The sequence below is a fragment of the Sapajus apella genome, unplaced genomic scaffold (assembly GCF_009761245.1).
Source record: "Sapajus apella isolate SASKATOON/1434 unplaced genomic scaffold, GSC_monkey_1.0 scaffold63, whole genome shotgun sequence".
Taxonomy (NCBI): Eukaryota; Metazoa; Chordata; class Mammalia; order Primates; family Cebidae; genus Sapajus; species Sapajus apella.
Genome location: NW_022437003.1, coordinates 1,072,337 through 1,089,674, shown reverse-complemented (window position 1 = coordinate 1,089,674; position 17,338 = coordinate 1,072,337).

Here is a 17,338-nt window from a genome sequence, read left to right as displayed (position 1 = left end):
TAAACTCCCTGGCTCTTCTATAACAACAGGTCATTTAGAAGCTCTCTTGATTACTGCCATCAGTCCATGCTGGTCACCCACAGGACACTCAAATGTCCCAGTTGTACAGCATCACCCATCTACAACCCTGTTCCTTCCTAGTCTAATCTTACAGATTGGGCTCTCCAGGAAGCTAAGATGTCAACAGATGCTGAGATTAAGATAGCAATGAGGTCGAGTAGAGGGGGAAAAAAAGCATCTGCAGAAATAAAAGGGTAGAAGCGTTTTGAGGCAGAAGAAATCAGACAGTAATGCAGTGCTGAAAAATTTTCTATCAATCCAAATAGAAGCTCCAGAAAAAAGACTGTACATACGAAGAGTCCTTCGGTAAGTAGAACTTGCTAGACTCTTGTATGATGCCCTGCTTAGTCATTGGCTGGGGCTTGCCTAAGAAGTACACGTGCTTGGCTTAAAACTTGAGGCAGATCCCCTGAAAGAGCTAAGATCTGAGTCCCAGACATATTCTCCCTTAACTGCATGGTGTAACAGTCATCAGGGTCAATTACAACTGATGGGATACTGGCTTCTCTTCCTGCCCACTGCTCACTGGATACAAGAAGCTCCAAGTGTCTGGGAAGCAGATGGGAATTACATTAGTGAAAAACTTGCTATGTCCCGCAGTGAACATTCTTTGGGAATAGGACTTCTGACCCTGCAGAGCCACGAATAAGGGGATGGGAAGCACAAAACTCCTGATGGAACACTGGGAATAATGGTACGTGACATCTGTCGTACTTCTGCCCCTTGGTTCCAAGATTCATTATTTTCAGTAGAGAAATAGCACATATCAAAGTATGTAATTCAATGTTTATATCATGTACTGAAGAATGCTTTGCCATTCCTTGCAGTGAATTAGTCACATGCTACAAGATTACCACCCCCATCTCCAAAACACTACAAATTCCTGCAAAGGTAAGCAAATTAATATTGCCATTGATTTCTAAGAACATTAAAGAAGCATCTATACTAAATCAGCAGTTCAGCGGCATCTTCAGCAAGCCATACTTTAGCTCTCTCAAGCTGGCATCTTCTGTGTGATACAAAATCTGATAGAACCAGTGGATTCCTCACCTCCTTCTCTGGGAGGCTGTTTCCCTGGTTGGATACTAGGAGGTGTGATACCCCGTATCTGAGAATCAGCCATTCTGAGACAGCCAGATTAGTGGTGTTGATAGAGGCCTTACAGTCAGGGTAATGAAAACATACAGAGAGTAGATGTCCATTTCTGTGAGAACAAAGCACTTGCTCTTCCAGGATGAAAGGTGCCAATGCAGTCAACTTGCCATGGAGTAGTCAGTTGTTCTTTTCAATAACCAGTACGATCCCAGGAGCTAAGTGTTGGTCTCCATTACTGGCAGGTGTAGAAATCAGAGGTGGCAGAAACTACATCATCTTTAGTAGGTGGAAGTCCATGCTATGACCTACGCAGAGCCCCCATCTCTGCCTCCTTGACCATTGTGTAAATGTGCCTTTCATGCCAGAACTGGGATGGTTAATGACAAAAGCTGTTTTACGTCAACCAGGTGATTCATTTTACCTATTGATTTTTAGTGCCTCTTCCATGGGCACTAAAGGTGAGGCCTCTTTCAGTGCACCATACAGCTACTCTCTACTGTGATAAGCTCATCTTTCACTTTTTTGCATGACCAACAGACCCTATCCCTTTCTTGGTCATGAAGAATCTTACTCCCTGTCCTCCTTGCTTCTTAAAAATCTCTCTTCTCTCCCTAATCATTGGCGTTTGAGAACAAATTATGCTCACTCAAAAGATACACTAAGTTCTAACGCCCAGTACTATAAATATCACTGTTTAGAAATAAGATCACTGCAGATCTAATCAAGTTAGGATGAGGTTATTAGGATGGAGTTCTTCATAAAAGGAAAAGACCATGTGAAGACAAAGACATAAAAAAGAAATTACTGGACAGTGACTTGACCACTCACGCCTTTTCTCAGTGCAGAAAGACACTGACTTCATAATTATCATGAAGGTGATCTAGCAGGAGAGAAAACAAAGTGGAATTGCTGGGTGAAACCTCCATCCCCTTCAAAAAATACAATGAGAGACAGAAAAAATACAATTTAAATATGCCTCACTGAACAATTTTATTTAAAAAAAGATAAAAAGATTAAAAGGAAGGAAATGAGAAGGAAATGAGAATGAAAGACAGGGAAGAGAAAGAAATGGAAAAATGATAACATTTATAACTGGAGGTCTAAGCATGTGGCCTCATCTTGTTATTCATAAATGAAGGAGAGAGAAATGTCACATGGCTGGAAATATAATTTCTTGAGGGGCAAAGCAAAATATAAAAAGATTTTCCCACTGCAAATAAGGCAATTAAAACTATTCAATTTGACAAAGCGCTGGACCCAGTCGAATTACACCATAATTCAGGAGGGAAAAAAAAAAAGAGTAGCAAGGGAAATCGAGAAGCCTTTGGCAAAACTCTTTGATAGCTCAATAAGAAAAGAATAAACGGAGCAACAATCATATTTGAGTCACTAATAAGCAATCTCAGATTTAGCAAAAGAAAATCATTGAAAGAACTAGTGTTTCCAACTTCAATTATTAAGCACAGGAATAAAAATTCACTCAAACGTATGCATTTGTGATTTACCTAGGAGAATTGACATGAATTTAGGAATTTAAAATTTATCTTTACTGAGATTCAAGGTGGCACTTAACAATTTTACAGGAAAGCCGTCTAGCAATAACAAAAGCCTACTAATGAATGAAGCACCCCAACTCATTCTGGATGTGAAGACTAATGACATTGTATTTCACAAGCTGATGAATAATAACCAGTAAACCTAAGTAGTGTCATGTAACACATTCATGTTTTGTCACAGAAACTTCTGTTTTTTATTCACAGAACCATCTCAAACTATTTAATGCAACTAATACATTTTTCATGGAGTACAATATAAATTTTTTTTTTTTTTTTGAGACAGAGTTTCACTCTTGTTACCCAGGCTGGAGTGCAATGGCGCGATCTCGGCTCACCGCAACCTCCGCCTCCTAGGTTCGGGCAATTCTCCTGCCTCAGCCTCCTGAGTAGCTGGGATTACAGGCACGCGCCACCATGCCCAGCTAATTTTTTGTAGTTTTAGTAGAGACGGGGTTTCACCATGTTGACCAGGATGGTCTCGATCTCTTGACCTTGTGATCTACCCGCCTCGGCCTCCCAAAGTGCTGGGATTACAGGCGTGAGCCACTGCGCCCGGCCTACAATATAAATTCTAATCGTACACCCTGACCCTGCACAAAGATCACTTCCCCTTTGCTTGCTGTGCCCAACTGGTACTCTCCAGATTCTGTGTCCCTCTCCACAATGCTGTAAAGACAAAACTTTAGCCTCACTCTAGCTATGCTGCCACAATTACCACTGATTCCAGACAAGCAATTAAAGCACAAGGCCCCTTTACACAAGTTCTCTCCAATATCCCTATCTTTCGTTCTTCTGTGTAGTTTTGCATCATCTAGACTTCAAGAGTCTATCTGCTTCCTAACATGGAAATGAGCACATCAAAAGCATGAATGAGTGTAACTGCAATATTCTTAAGGCAAGTTCTCGTATTCCAGGAAAGCAGAGTACCTTGAGCAAAGCATCAGCAACCACATGAAGACAAGTCTACCATGATCAGATACTGTTCAATGTAAAAGGAGCATAAAAGTAAAAAACTTAAAAGAACGACACAGGTTAAGTTAAAGAGCTATGGAGCCAAATCTACCAGATAATTTAATGAAGTGAGACAATCCAAGGAAAAGTGTGTTTTTAATGTGTCCCTCCATTCAAACCAGAACTGTCTTCAAAATGGTGCCCTCTCCAGTGATGGCATCCAAGGGTGGAAGACCCTTCAAAGAGGAAAAAGATCATGGATTAAGTAAATACCTATAAAGCCTCTTCTTGCACCGAGAATCAGTGCTCCTTTGATTTTCTTATTCAAAGTTAAGATCAGGCACAATCTATGAACAATTATCATCATGTGTTTCACTTCAAATACTTTGACAATAACCTACAAGAATGGCTGAAGCATCTCAAAATTTTAAACTTAACTTTCCCTTTCACATTTGAGAAATCTTAGAGAAAAGAGCAGAGGACCGAATTTTGCCTCTAGAATGTGTGAAGTAGGTTTACTGTGCGCTGACGATGGCTTCAGCCCGCTGCATCTTGAGCTGCACTTTTACCACCTGCCCGAGCCTTGATCACACACACACACACACACTCTCACTTCTCCCCACCCCCCAACCACAAATTAGGTTTATTACATAGATAAGAGCAGCAAGGGACAGCAGAAGTCTAGGATTCAGGGAAAGCTGGTCCCCCAAGGCTGAAGAAAGCTTCCCAGGACAGATGGAATTTCATCTGCCTGTGCCTTACTTATACTGCAGCTAAAGGACCACGGAAAGCAGCCCACCCTGGGCTTTGTACCCAGGGGACACTTAGCACTCTGGGCTAAATCACTGAAGGATATCCTGTTTCGGGGGGCAGAATGAAGCCCAGGCTGTTCCACCCAGCTCCTCCTCATCTCAGGATGCTGCATCCAAGCATATTCTACAGTTTCTCTTAAGAACTACAGGAGAACTGGGAGAGAAGCGGGATCAGTCCAAGGATGCCCAGAGAACTGTCCTGCACAAAGACCTGCACATACGATACCCTAGAATTTATTCTCCAGAGCTGTCCAAGGTGGGGGGGGTTATTTCCCAACATCTCTTGAGGTGTCACTATACTATTCTATTTAAAAATACGTAATTCACTAGTAAATTTTCATCAACGATCACCTATTTGTGTTTTCAATTTGACGAGCAAGAATAGACCAATGTTCATCTTATTAAATTACGCTACAGTAACCAACAGGCTCAAAATATCAGTAGCTTAAATACAGCAAAGATTCATTTCTCATGCACATAAGACCTCTGTAGTGCCAGATGACTCTCCAGGGCAACATGTCTCCATGCACTAACTCACAGATCTAGGATAATCTGTATGTTACCATATATAATACACACACACACACACACACACACACACACACACACACACAGAGAGAGAGAGAGGGAGGGAGAGAGACATTATTCAGGAGTATATATAGGAATATATATGTCATGTATTATTAACTTACCAACAGCTTTTCTTCAATGATAAGTTGGAATTTTCAGTAGGAAAGATTTAACTATTAGAAAATTTTAACTAGGTGCAAACAGTCCTTGCTTGAATATTGAAGTATAATCTAAAAAATTACAGAAACTATCGAGATAGTTCAAATATCCATTTTTTCTTCTGCCTAGTTTTCCTAGTGAAGACTTACCTCCTTTTAGACTTCTACCTCTGCCAACATTGATTTAATCTCCCTTTTGCTACCGGAATATATTGACATTTTAAATCCAGGAGGAAAGGAACTACTGCGCTGATTTATAAAGATGTCACATCAGTAAGAAAAATGAGCATCTCTCATCTTGCTCCTCTCCTAATTCCTTCCACTTCCTCATGGCATTTTTCTTCATATGCAGATCATTCTTGCGGCTGGAAGTTCCCTAGCCTGGGACTTCCTCTGAGAGCCCAATTCAGGCTGGATGAAATCAAATTTTGCTGGAGGCAATGTATTCTCCACCAGTAGCCCATCTTGTAAGCCTTTCCTTAAAAAAGGACCATTTGTCTTTGAGGTGCTTCTTTCATTCTCTTAAAAAAAAAATTTCGCCGGGCGCGGTGGCTCAAGCCTGTAATCCCAGCACTTTGGGAGGCCGAGGCGGGTGGATCACGAGGTCAAGAGATCGAGACCATCCTGGTCAACATGGTGAAACCCTGTCTCTACTAAAAAATACAAAAAATTAGCTGGGCATGGTGGTGCGTGCCTGTAATCCCAGCTACTCAGGAGGCTGAGGCAGGAGAATTGCCTGAACCCAGGAGGCGGAGGTTGCGGTGAGCCGAGATCGTGCCATTGCACTCCAGCCTGGGTAACATGAGTGAAACTCTGTCTCAAAAAAAAAAAAAAAAAAATTTCATTTTTATGGCTTTAGAGGAGCATTCTCCTTGAGAAACTGGTATATTAACACACAAAATATAATAACTGAACCAAGCCCCTCCATTCAGCACTGGCAATAACTTCATTGTGGAGGGTCAAATACGCTCTAGATACACTGAGCTAGATGCTCCTTTCATAGAATCTTTTTCAACGTTTAAAACAGCTTACGTAGGTATTCCCACACAGGTTCTTCTGTTCAGGAAACAGTGGTTTCAGAGGCTGCCCAAGATCCACTGACAGAGCTGGGAATCTAATCCAAGGAAATCTGACTCCAACAAAACACGAGCTCTTTCCACTGTATTTTAACAGGGAACAACTGTTTTACTAAAACTGCTTTATAAGTACACTCCACCTGCCCAAGGTCATTTCTTCCTGAACCCGGTAGACCAGTTACTAAAATGAAACGTAAAGGCAAAAATCTATTTCTTTTCTTGCCTTACTCCATTCAGGCTGCCATAGCAAAATACCTTAGAGCACCTTCTCCCTGCATCCTCACCTGGTGGAAGGGTCAAGGGACCTCTAGGACCTCTTTTATAAAGGCACTAATCCCACATATGAGGGCACCACCCCCATGACCTCATCACCTCCCATCTTGGGAGTTAGGATTTCTACATATATATTTTGAGGGAACACGAACATCACAGCACCTTTAAGTTGTGAAAAATAAATTGTTTTCTTTCAAAGTCACATACAAAGATTAAATGCTGGCATTCACAAATACGCCACTTCTGTAAGTTAGGCATCATCTGAAGCAGGATCCACAAAACATGCACAGGGAGGCTTGCTTGACATCTCCATGAGCTGTCTCACATGCCTCTCTGCTCTCAGTTGTTAAAGTACCTGAGCCATCACAAAGACCCTGGTGTGGGCTGTGACAGCTAATAACCAAGTGCGGCTCTCCCTCCCACCACATCAGCTTTTCTGTTGAGTCTGATTTAGGAAAACATCTCAAAAGGAATTCTTAGATCCAAGCGGGTAAGTATTACACAGATATTGTAATACAGCCTCATACAATCTCAGTGAAAAACATTTCTGTCCTGAGATCATGGGACAAGAATCCATCAAAAACATGGTAGACCAACATGGTGAAGCCCCATCTCTACTAAAAATACAAAAATTAGTTGGGCGTGGTGGTGTGCACCTGTAGTCCCAGCTACTCAGGAGGCCGAGGCAGGAGAATTGCTTTAACCCCGAAGGCCGAGGGTGCAGTGAGTCGAGATCATGCCACTGCACTACAACCTGGGCAACAAAAAAAAAAAACATGGAGGGGAGGGAGCATTACCAGACCATTTCCAGCAATATCTTCCTTATTTTTAATTAATAGATAGTAAGGAAAAGCATACACATGAAAATGCACATCAATATTTCCAGGTGAACAAAATAACAAAAGCCATAATTGAGACACAGAAGCCATCTTGTCACCATGTACAGAGCTGTTTGGTAAAGAAGCCACATGGGAAAGACCAAACAATACATGCCACCTCTCAAAATAAGAACCTTGTCTCCAGTCGGGCACGGTGGCTCACGCCTGTAATCCCAGGACTTTGGGAGGCCGAAATGCGTGGATCACTTGAGGCCAGGAGTTCAAGACTAGTCTGGCCAAGACGGTGAAACCTCATCCCTACTAAAAAATGTATCTATGTATCATTAAGCCAGGCATGGTAGCATACGCCTGTAATCCCAGTTACCAGAGAGGCTGAGGCAGGAGAATTCCTTGAACCCAGGAGGCAGAGGCTGCATTGAGCCAAGAGTACCACTGCACTCCAGCCTGGGTGACAGAGTGAGACTCCAAATCAAACAAACAAACAAACAAACATCTTGTCTCCTTTTCCTTCTGCATAACATTACAGTAAACAGTGAAACACTAGAAAGTGAGCTTTTGCCAGGCGCAGTGGCTCATACCTGTAATCTCAGCATTTTGGGAGGCCGAGGCAGGTGGACCATGAGGTCAGGAAATGGATACCAGCCTGGTCAACATGGTGAAACCCTGTCTCTGCTGCAAATACAAGAATTAGCTGTACATGGTGGTGCGCGCCTGTGTCCCAGCTGCTCTGGAGGCTGAGGGAGGAGAACTGCTAGAACCCAGGAGGCAGAGGTTTTAGTGAGCCGAGGTTGTGCCACTGCACTCCAGCCCAGCTACAGAGCAAGACTCCTTCTCAAAAAAAAAAAAAAAAAAGCTTTTTCTACTGCTCAACCTAAGGGAACTCCTCAAAGTTATAAACTTTATTTTACAATGTCCGAGTCCACTCCACAAGCAGGCAGATCCAGAAGAGTTGAGATCTTTTTTCCTTACACTCAAAATGAAATTTACCAGGTAGAGTTACAGCAAGAGCAATGACTAAATCAAAACTGACACAGGACAGTAAGAAGACTACTTTAAAAGTTTTGTGACTCATGAATGCTTTATCACAGAAAGATTATTTCCAATATATTTCATGTAGTTGACAGCCACCTTTTGAAGTCAGTATTATCCCAAGTTCACTTAGGAAATAAGTCAAAAAAGAGTCAGAAGGCAAATGTGACTTGCTCAATGTCACGCTGCTACCACCTGATGAACGTGGGACTTAAATCAAGGTTTCTAGGCTCTATAGCCCATAGGATTGGAAGGGCATTAAGTCATACCACTGAGAAAAAGAAAATGTGATAGCTAGATAAAACTTCATGAGGAAACAGGTTGTATAAAGATAAACCTGTCCCCAAATATACAGATCTCCATTTCTTCAATTCATTCTTTCACTTTTCAGTATTACTAAGAGTTCCAGGACCACAGAACAATTTTAGTTTTAGTATTCAATTGTCATTTTAAAATCCTTAAAACAAGGCACGGCACAGTGGCTGACACCTGTAATCCCAGCACTTTGGGAGGCTGAGGTGGGTGGATCACTTGAGGTCAAGAGTTCATGACCAGCTGAGGCAACATGATGAAACCCCGTCTCTACTAAAAATACAAAATAAATAAATAAATAAATAAATAAATAAATAAATAAATAAATAAAAACAAACCAGGCACGGTGGCAGGCACCTGTAATCCCAGCTACTTGGGAGGCTGGGGCAGGACAATCGCTTGAATCCTGGAGGTGGAGGTTGCAGTGAGCTGAGATTACACCACTGCACTTCAGCCTGGACCAAAGAGTGTAACTCCACCTCAAAAATAAAAATTAAAAAATTCTTAAAACATATGAGCATCTTAATTGTGAGACATTAAATAGACTCAGTGGGAAAGTAGCAGGAAAAATTGGGCATGTCTTTCTTCTCTAAAATCCATGTCTTCCTCAAACCTTCATACATCTCAACAGAGTCATCCCCTCCTCAGAGACTGTGGCTCTGAAGTGGACAGCAGGTACATGCTCCAAACTGAGATCATTTGGAGCACCTGTGTTGCCAGCTGTGTTTCTTCTTTCCTGAGGCTCCTTGTTCAGGGTAAGAAATTTAGTGGACAGATGAAAAAATGCTGCCTTGGCACTTATAAAACGTGCTAAACCACAGCAGATAACAAACAACTAAACTATCGGAGTCAAGTCTCCGGAGAAAATACAACTCCCAGCCCTGGAAAACAGAGCACATTACAAAAGCCAGACAAGACACACTTTCCCAGGCAAATAAACAATGACATTCAATACATATGTTCTGTGCACCTTTGCTGGTCAGAAATGGGATCATTTCCAATTCACTGTTGCTATTTCAGCAACTAACATCCACAAAGAAGACAGGGACTGAAATTCCTAGAAAAGAGAACTGAGTTGGATGCATATCTAATGCTGCAGACCAAGAGGCAAGGTCACAGCCAAAAGCAGGAACAACTCAGTCAACAGTAGTTACTCAGCTTGTCAGCTTATCCTGAGGCTATCCAACATTTCCAGTCCTTTCCTGTCAACGGCTCTCTACCCCAGCTGTTCTGAGACTTTTGGATGTCACGCTACCTTTACACTCTTAAAAATGTTTTAAGGCTGGGCACGGGGGCTTACACCTATAATCCCAACACTGTGTGAGGCTGAGGCAGGTGGATTACCTCAGGTCAGGGGTTCAACACCAGCCTAGCTAACATGGCAAAACCCCAGCTCTACTAAAAATACAAAACTTAGCCAGGCATGGTGGCAGCCACCTGTAATCCCAGCTACTCGGAGTGAGACTCCACCTCAAAAAATAAATAAAAAAAAAAAAGTTTGCAGAAGCTCTTCAGTTTAATTAGATCCCATTTGTCTATTTTGGCTTTTCTTTACAATGCTTTTGGTATTTTAGTCATGAAGTCCTTGCCTATGCCTATGTCCTGAATGGTTTTGCCTAGGTTTTCTTCAACGGTGTTTATGATAATATGTCTTATGTTTAAATCTTCAATCCATCTACAGTTAATTTAGTGTAAGGTATAAGGAAGGGATTCAATTTCAGCTTTCTACACATGGCTAGCCAGTTTTCCCAACACCTTTTATTAAATAGGGAATCTTTTCCCCATTGCTTATGTCAGGTTTGTTAAAGATCACATGGTAGTAGACGTGTAACGTTACTTCTGAGGCCTCTGTTCTGTTCCATTGGTGTGTATCTCTGTTTTGGTACCAGTACCATGCTGTTTTGATTACTGTAGCCTTGCAGTATAGTTTGAAGTCTGGTAGTGTGATGCCTCCCGCTTTGTTCTTTTTGCTTAGAATTGTCCTAGCTATGGGGGCTCTCTTTTGGTTCCATATTAAATTTAAAGTGGCTTTTTCCAGTTGTGTGAAGAAGGTCAATGGTAGCCTGATGGGGATAGCATTGAATCTGTAAGTTACTTTGGGAAGTATGGCCATTTTCATGATATTGATTCTTCCTAACCATGAGCATGCAATGTTTTTCCATCTGTGCCCTCTCTTATTTCCTTGAGCAGTGGTTTGTATTTCTCCTTGGAGAGGTCCTTCACATCCTTTGTTAGTTGTATTTCTAGGTATTTTATTCTCTTTGTAGCAGTTGTGAATGGGAGTTCACTCATGATTTAGCTCTGTTTGTCTGTTATTGGTGTATAGGAATGCTTGTGAATTCTGCACATTCATTTTGTACCATGAGACTTTGCTGAAGTCGCTTACCAGCTTAAGGAGATTTTGGGTTAAGATGATGGGGGCCTTCCAAATATACAATCATGTAGTCTGCAAACAGAGACAACTTGACTTCCTCTCTTCCTATTTGAATATCCCTTATTCCTTTTTCTTGCCTGATGATCCTATCCAGAACTTCAAAGACTATGTTGAATAGGAGTGATGAGAGAGGGCATCCTTGTCTAGTGCCAGTTTTCAAAGAGAATGCTTCCAGTTTTTGCCCATTCAGCATGATATTGGCTGTAGGTTTGTCATAAATGGCTATTATTTTGAGACAAGATTCATTGATACCTAGTCTATTGAAAGTTTTTAGTATAAAGTGTTGTTGAATTTTGTCAAAGACCTTCTCTGCATCTATTGAGAGGATCATGTGGTTTTTGTCTTTTGTCCTGTTTATGTGATGGATTATGTTTATAGGTTTGCGTATGTTGAACCAGCCTTGCATCCCCAGGATGAAGCCAACTTGATCATGATGGATAAGCTTTTTGATATGCTGTTGGATTTGGTTTGCCAGTATTTTATTGAAGATTTTTGTATCAGTGTTCATCATGGATACTGGCCTGAAATTTTCTTTTTTAGTTCCATCTCTGCCAGGTTTTGTTATCAGAATGATGTTGGTCTCATAAAATGAGTTAAGGAAGATTCCCTCTTTTTGTATTGTTTGCAATAGTGTCAGAAGGAGTGGTACCAGCTCTTCTTTGTATGTCTAGTAGTATTCAGATGTGAACTCGTCTGGGCCTGGACTTTTTTTGGTTGGTAGGCTATTAATTGCTGCCTCAACTTCAGACCTTGTTATTGGTCTATTACGGGATTCAACTTCTTCCTGGTTTAGTCTTGGGAGGGTGTACGTGTCCAGGATTTTATCCACATCTTCCATATTTCCTGGTTTATGTGCATAGAGTTGTTTGTAGTAATCTCTGATGGTGGTTTGTATTTCTGTGGAATCGGTGGTGATATACCCTTTATCATTTTTTATTCCGTCTATTCGATTCTTCTCCCTTTTCTATTAGTCTGGCTACTTTGTTGATCTTTTCAAAAAACCAGTGGAAGACAGTGTGGTGATTCCTCAAGAAACTAGAAATAGAAATTCCATTTAACCCAGCAATCCCATGACTGGGTATATATCCAACAGATTGTAAATCATTCTATTATAAAGACACATGCACACGTATGTTCATTACGACACTATTTACAATAGCAAAGACATTGAACCAACCCAAATGACCATCAATGATAGACTAAAGAAAATGTGGCACATATATACCATGGAATACTATGCAGCCATAAAAAACAATGAGTTCATATCCTTTGTAGGGATATGGCTGAATCTGGAAACCATCATTCTCAGCAAAGTGACACAAGAACAGAAAAACAAACACTGCAAGTTTTCACTCATTGGCGGGTGTTGAACAACGAGAATACATGGGCACGGGGAGGTGAACATCACACGCTGAGGTCTGTTGGAGGGTGGGGGGCTAGGGGAGGAACAGTGGGGGTGGGGAGATTGGGGAGGGATAACATTGGGAGAAATGCCTGATACAGGTGATGGGTGTTGGGATGGAGGCAGCAAATCATCAAGGCATGTCTGTACCTATCCAACAATCTGGCTAGATCTGCACATGTACCCAAAACTTAAATTACAATAAAACATAAAAACGAAATAAGAGTTTGAAGACCCCTAAGAGCTTTGGCTTATGTGGGTTATATCAATTAACATTTAGCATTAGAAAATATTTTAAATATTTATTTGTTTAAAAATAAATCCATTATATGTTCATTTAAAAGTCTATTTTTTAAAAAGATGTATTTTCCTAAAATATAGTGAGAATGGTAACATTGGTATGTTTTTGCACATCTCCTTAATGTCTAGTGTAAGAAAAAGTAGCTAGATTCCCATAACAGCTTCTAGATTCCATCTGTTCCAATAGCGTATGTCATGTAGACTCTAGAAAACTCTATGCCCATCAGACTAAGAGTCATAACAACAAATAATGTCTTAATATTATTTTTAAAGATTTTGATCCCATGACCCCCTCAAACAGTTGCTGTAACCCTCAGGTATTCCTTGACCACACTGAAAACCACCATCGTGCACTTTCCCTCACACTGAGGGTGTTATCACAGAAGGGCTGGTTTGCTTCCCTTTTTCAATTGGCTCAGTCAAAATTAAATTTGCAAACAACAAGTTGCATTTGGTCACATTTTTAATTAAAACATGCTCAAAACCTGACTCCTTCACTCATCCAGTGGGCATGCATAAGGCAGTTTGTAGACCCTCATTTCATTGTCTATACAAGGGATCTACAATACCTTTCATGTAGGGCCGTTGTGGAGATGACAACAAAAATCTCCTGCCGCAAAGTAGCACTTGAAAATGACACTATTAATACTGAAAACTCCAGAGGGCCCAACCTAGGCCTGGCTGGAATGAAGGTTCTACAAGCTAGCTCCATGACCTTGTCTCTAACCTCAGAGGTGTCTGCAGAATGAGCCACAGGGTCAACCCTCTCTGCGACAGTAATTCAGAAAATTGTTAGGAGTTAAATGAGAATCCAGCCCCAGAGGGCTCTGCAGCAATTCAAGCACCTTGAACTAAATGTTACAACTGTTTATCAAGTAAGAAGAAACTGACATTGATGAGAGGTGCTAATTATACAACAGAACTAGCCATGTAACCCTGAGGGAGGTGGATAACTAGCTGGAAATTAAAGGGTCCCCAGACCCAATGCCTTTGCTGTGCTGACACTGTCTACATAATCTCAGACTCACAGTATGTGATCACTCTTTCCTGAATGTGGAGTTACTGAGGAATCAGAAACTGTACCTGGGAGTCAGACTTACACTTTGCTGCTACTTCAAGTACTACGTTGTTGTTGTCCTGTGCCCTTTACTAAAGCTACGTAAATGTGATGCTGGGGCCCATGCTATCTCTCCTAAGTTTTAACATCCACCAAACTCAATTCATAACGTTGCTACTGTGAGAGTGAGCATTGAAAGATTCTGAGTTTCCATTTAATCCACTTTTCAGCCTGATTTTGCATTAGACTGTGGATGAGCCAATCTCCAGAGTCAGGAGTTTGTTACCTCAAATCCATCTGGAACTCTAAAACCACATGTGCAATGTTAGAGCTTCAGAGCTGTAACTGGAAAGGGCCTGCTAATCGAATCCAGATTTTTCACTCATTAAATAACTTTCCCACCATGCGTCTTGCACCGTTCTAGCATCTGATACACAGCAATGAACAGTTTTAAAACTTAAACTCTAGAGACATAACAAGACAAAATAAACAAGAAAAAAGGCAAGATAATCTCACATAGTCACAAGTGCTAAAACTGTAACAAAATGAGGAAGGTATTTGGGTTACTCTTGGCGTTAAAGTGGCATAGGGTTTATTACTCACTAGAAGTTAGCTAGTTAGTGAAGAACAAGAATGCAATGCAGTGCATGAAGAAGTAAATTTGATAATTTTTAGGATATGTGATAGTAAAGACGGCTTTTCTGGTTATTAGAAATTCAAAAATGATTTCCATTGGTGTGTACTCTACATTAATTCACCAGGTTATGTACCCACACTTCTTTTAAGTTGTATCAAATCCTGTGAAAACAAAAGGCATAATAGAAGTAAATTCTTTATATTCTCATTATATCCGAATCCTATCAGGAATAAAGGTCTTGTAACAGACCCTATGTGCACATAAAACCACCCAAAAAATTGAGTTTGCTATATACATAATTGGCTCAAAAGAGAATAAAATTTATCTTTGGAATCTCCTACAATTGCTTTTTCTTTTATAATCTTATCTCCCTCCCTCAGCTAACCAAACTTATTTATTTATTTTTTGAGATGGGGTCTCATTCCATCACCCAGGCTGGAGTGCAGTGGCATAAAGTCAGCTCACTGCAACCTCTGCCTCCTGGATTCAAGCAATTCTCCTGCCTCAGCCTCCCGAGTAGCTAGAACTACAGTCATGTCCCCTCAAGTCTGGCTAATTTTTATATTTTTAATAGAGACGGGGTTTTGCCAGGATGGCCAGACTGGTCTAGAATTCCTGACCTCAGGTTATCCACCCACCTTGGCCTCCCAAGTGCTGGGATTATGGGTGTGAGCCACCGCTCCCAGCTCCAAAGTTTCTTTTTTAAAAATTGTAATATTTTATGATAGTGTCACATTCATCCTTTAAATTGGTTTATGAAAATACAGCCAACTGCAAACACTCCCTCATAATTAGCACTTAGATTATGAAACCAAATCCCACTGTGAGCACCTTAGAAGACCTCAATGTGCTTTGTCCAAAAAAAAAAAAAAACAAAGCCACTCACCTATGGAAAACAATTTCCTGGCTCTTAACAGCATAGATTTCCCTTTTTGTACTTTACATAAACGGAGTAAGATAGCATGCACTCTTTTGTGTCTGGCTTCTTCAGCTCAACATTTTGTTCGTGACATTCATTCATATTGCTGCATGACTGTAGATAATTTATTTTCACTGTTGCAGACATACTTCATGGTGTGACTATGTTGATTTATTCATCTACTCTCTTGTTAATGGACATGTAGAATAATTCCAGTTTGGAGCGATTACAGATAGCACTGCTATAGACCCTCTTATTCATGTCTTTTGGTGAACACATGAACATATTTAGTACACACACACACACACACACACACACACACACAGGGTCATCCCTTTGTATCTATGGGGATTGGTTCCAGGACCAATTCCATATCTGCTGATATACTTTAAATCTCTAGATTATTTACAAAGCCTAAGGCAATGTAAATGCCACATAGTGGATTTACTTTATTGTTGAGAAAAAGAAAAAAGTCTGTACCTTTCAGTACACATACAATTTTTTCCCAAATATTTTTCAGTAGCAATTGGTTGAATTCATGAACACAGACCCCATAGCTATAGAGGGCCAACTGTATACATATATTTGGGTGATAAACTATATTTATGTTCATCCTTAAATAACAGTTTCTAAAGTGGATATTCCAATGTATACTTTTGCCAGCAAAATATGAAACTTACAAATTTTTCTTACTATTAAAATTGGAGATTTGTGTCTGCTGTTTTATCAGGACCATATTCTCCACTACCGAATTTCATAACCAACTCAACTATGAGTTTCTAATGACTATGATACCAGTGATGTTGGTATCACTGATATCCTAATAGAGTTCCTGGATTTGCCGTTTGTCTAAATGATGAAAGGTCAAATATTAAGTCAGTAGAAACATTATACCTCAAAAAACTAGAAAAACATGAACAAACTAAGCCCAAAGTAACAAGAAAAGAAATAATACAAATCAGAGCAAAAATAGAGGGGGAAAAACCCCACAAAACTAAGAGTTGGTTTTTTGAAAAGATAACCACAATCAACAAACCATTGGCTAGACTAAACAAAAAAAAGGACTCAAAATCAGAAATGAATGAGGAGACATAACAACCTATGTCACAGAAGTACAAAGGCTTGTGAGAGACTATTGGATAACCAACAAATTGGATAACCTAGAAGAAACTGATCAATTCCTAGACACAGACAACATACCAAGAGTGAATCACGATGAAACAGAAAACCTCAACAGGCCAATAATGAGTAAGGAGATTACATCAGTAATAGAAAGTTTTCCATCAAGGAGAAGCCCAGAACCTGATGCTTTCACTGCAAATTTCTAACACACATTTAAAGAAAAACTTACCAGTCCTTCTCAAACTCTCAAAAAATTGACCAAGGGGGAATACTTTCAAACTCATTTGATGAGGTCTCCATTACTCCGAGGGAAAAGCCAGACAAGAAAACTATAAAAAGAGAAAATTACAGGCTAAAATCTTGGAATATAAATGCAAAAATCCTCAACAAAATACGAGCAAACGAAATTCAGTGGAATATTAAAAGGATCATTGACTATGATCTAGTCAGATTTATCCCAGGGATACAAAAATACTTTAACACAAATGTATAAATGAGATAAGCTCTATGACAGAATGAAGGAAAAAGACCGTATGATCTTTTCAAAAAATCCAGAAAAATGACTGGACAAAATTTGACATCCTTCCATGATAAAAACTGTCAGCAAATTATATGTACAATGAATATGCCTCAACACAATAAAGGCTAGATACCACAACTCACAGCTAGTGTTATACTCAACAGTGAAAAATTGAAGGCTGTTCCTCTAAGTTAAGGAAAAAGGCAAGGATGCCAT